General features: G+C 32.6%; 1 long non-coding RNA gene across 1 annotated transcript; it reads right to left on the bottom strand.

Annotated features, from left to right (window-relative positions):
- Positions 1–1,054: 1,054 nt before the first annotated feature.
- Positions 1,055–3,443, bottom strand: LOC147395741 (uncharacterized). Its single transcript, XR_015180699.1, has 2 exons — positions 3,229–3,443; positions 1,055–1,332 (listed from the first exon to the last, which is right to left on the bottom strand). It is a non-coding gene; the product is annotated as an uncharacterized LOC147395741 (long non-coding RNA).
- Positions 3,444–3,674: the final 231 nt, after the last annotated feature.

The following is a 3,674-nucleotide window of genomic DNA, read 5'->3' as shown; positions in this document are numbered from 1 at the left end:
TCTATTAGTAGTTAGATATCTAGCTCTTTACCCAATTGTAATTTAAAAAGGAGAAAATAAAAAAGAAATATAAAATAAGAGAGCTTCTGTTACCGCCACAACTTTTACAAGCCAAAAAAAAAGAGAAATGCTTAAATTTCTAAAGAATTGGTGTGTCTTAAGTAAAAGTTGGTGTAGTAATAGAATCTCTCTGAAATAAAGACCCCACGTACCCAAAGGAAAATGCTGAACTGGCTTACTTTGACACTACGCCCAACACTGTGCTGACGTGATAATCTGACTTAAAAAATGTACTAGGTCCATATGCGGTTGACCTGACAAGTGCACAGAAACATAGATCTTTTTTCTGTAAGATACAGGAGGAGAAAGATCTATGATTTCATGCACTTGCCACATCAATCACATATGTTTTTGTGATTTATTTTTTCATTAATCAAAGAGTCGTGATAGATGTATAAAACATACACAATTTATATGCGACTGCGTGGTAAAACACAGAACCGTAGATCTTTTTCTTTGGGATACACAAGGAAAAGATCATCAATTTCATGCTTGCCTCGTAGCAATGTATTTGTTAACCACGTTATTGCGTCATTTTATCATTAATCTCTGTCAAAAGAGTTTGATATTCTAGCTAGAAAGTCTTCACTTAATCAATACTTGATTGGCGTGGCACAAACACAAAATCATAAATCTCTTTTCTCGGGATGCACAACTATACATCTCATAAAAGATGTGCAATTGTGTATCCCAAGAAAAAAGATCTATGATTCCATGTCCGAACTACGGCACACAATCCAATATTGACCAAGTGATGACTTTCTAATAAGAAAATCATTATTCTTATCAAAATTAAAATTTTCTCTGTAGAGTCCTGGTAATATGAATTGCCAGGTGGCATAATAAAATGACTCCATGACGTGGACATGTTTGGGAACCATAGATATTTATGCCTCTGGATGCACAGTTCTCTCATGATACATTTGTTATGGGGAAGTGCAATCACGTATCTCGAGGCATTTGGATCAATGGTACTTGAACTTGCAACAGGAGATTGAGAGAATATAAATTATTATTTATTATCTATTGTTTATCACATATTTATTTCAAAATTGTAATAAACATTAAGATTAGTTACATTTTATGTGTTCACTTATTTGGCATCATAAGAACAAAAAGTGTGGACATTGCATCCATTCACCCATTAAAAGCTAAGAAGATTATGTAAGGGTTTGTCTCTCTTCGCCCATATCTCCCTCAATGCTTCGTGTGGAGTCTACTCCTTGGTGTTCTTATGGTTAACTAAGCCATCCTTGTTGTCGCTTTGGACGTCTGCAAACAACAACAACAAAAAAAAAAAAAAAAAAAGAAACAAATATTTCATCATGGAGATGTTAAATGATGCTGTGTGGCCCACTAATGCTTGGATTTGGACCATTTGATTTTGATTGATTGGTGAGCTACCTTGAGATGTCTTAATTTGTTGATCTATGCTCTAAGAGTTAATATTTGATTTTTCTTATTAAAAAAAAAATTTACACAAAACTAAATTAGATTCCTTGAGTGAATATTCCAAGGCTTCAATGAAACTAGGGTTCGAATGTACAGAATAAAATCACCAATCAGACTAATATCTGATTTATAGGGTGGACCAAGCACTCTAGGATTGGAATTGTTGATCACAATGATCTAACCATCCTCTATTTTAGAGAGCTGGCATTTCAACAATTGATTCATATTTTAAAATATAAAATTTTGTAATATTTTCCTTTTAAGATAAGATTTTTTATTTTTTATTTTTTTTCATATCATGCCACCTTTCGGGTGAGACTAAACCTGTGGTCACAGGCATTGCTCCCTCAAAAAGCCTTACGAACACTAGACCTACTCTTTGTTAAGGAGCTTATCAAGGCTCAACTTGCCATTAGGCTAACCCTTTGGGGTTTCAGTTGGAAATGACATATTTTTAATATTTAAAAATATATATAATAAATCATTAATCTATTCATAAACAAAACCACTAATTTATCTATAAAGAAGTCATTAATCTATGCCCTAACTCTTATATGAGTATGTCCATATCCGGATTTGGATTCGACTAGAATCATAATAGTTAAAATCATATCTGAACTATTTTGCTTTTATTAAATCAATATATGGATCCATTCCGATCGAATTAATTGATTCGGGTTGGTCGGGTCGGATAATGTCAAACCATTTAAGGTTATTTTAAATAAGATTGCTAAAACATGGTCTAATGGTGACTTGAACTCAAGACCTCTTTATTTTAAAAAGAAGTCGTGACTATTACACCTAACTATTATTAGTTGATGTTTGAAAAATATAAAAATACAACTTACAAAGTAGCATATCATTCAAATCTCAACGGATATAGGAATGAATCCATATCTGACCCAGATCTGACTCGAATAAAAGGACATCAATTCATATCCGAACCATATTTTAATTTGGATATCCTTGATGGGATTAAAATCCGTTAAATTCAGATTCAGTGCACTTAGATTTTGGATAAAATTCGTCCCATTTTAAGTCCTAGCAAACTCCTGGGACTTAAAATGGGTCGAATTCTAGGTTTGGTTCGATTATATACAAGTCTTGAACCAGAACTAGAACGAAACCGCAACTTGCTCCAAACCAACCCAAAGCTATCAGTTTGGTTCGATTCTCAGTTTGAACGGGGCCAAGTTGCTCTCCTAGTAAATAATAAAGATAATAAACAATGTTTTAAAAATAGGGCCGATCATTGACCCATATGAATGACCCGGTCGGTCCAAATTGGTTGGACACAAACCAAGATATTAATTAAGATTTCGGGTTCCTTCCCAAAACAAAATGTAATTACTCAACTTTAAAAATATGATTCAATGGCAAAGGGATAAATTATAAGATTTTTTTTTATTGGAATATAGATATTTTAAGAATTTAAAAAAAAAATTAAAAAGATAATTTATTACCATTGAAATTGAATTTTAAATTTAAAAAAGATATTTTTTTTTTTATAATTATAATTTTAAAATTAAATTTTTTACCATTGGAATAGAATTAGAAATTTAAGAGATACTTTTTTATTGGTTGTGTTCTTTATCTTTCGATAATGGTTGACATGTCTCTTGACATAAGTCATCTCTGATATACATAATGAAAAATGACCTAAAAACCCTTGATTTTTCATTAATTTATGAAACTGGTAGAGTTGATTGGTCTTACCTGAATTAATGGGGGGGCAGGTAATTATACACTTAGCCACGCATAAATAACTTTTGAAACCGTTTTTAGGACAATCTGCTTCGCACTTGTTATAGCTGTCCAACTCATTTGCTTCATGAAGGCATACGCATGTTAGTAGGACTATGCACATTAGAATCGCTTTCACAGATTTAAACCCCATTTCTCTCTCTCTCTCTCTCTCTCTCTCTCTCTCTCTCTCTAGGAAAATATATGGGACTTGTTTAGTAGATATAGTGAGAGAGATTTTAGTTGGTAAGAAGTAGTTATTTCTATTTGAGAAAATTATGAAATTATTTTGTGGTGTGGGTGATGTTTGACGGTCAATGGTCAACTGACCAATTGGTTTAAAACCAGTGGATCATATCTGGGTTTGTTGTGAGGTTTTCGATACAACTATGAGTCTGACTAGCCTTACTAATTAGTAA

Source organism: Akebia trifoliata, chromosome 8, assembly GCF_017979445.1.
Source record: "Akebia trifoliata isolate Shusen 1 chromosome 8, ASM1797944v1, whole genome shotgun sequence".
Taxonomy (NCBI): domain Eukaryota; kingdom Viridiplantae; phylum Streptophyta; class Magnoliopsida; order Ranunculales; family Lardizabalaceae; genus Akebia; species Akebia trifoliata.
The sequence above is the reverse complement of the archived record's forward strand: the minus strand, read 5'-3'. Positions and strand labels throughout refer to the sequence as shown.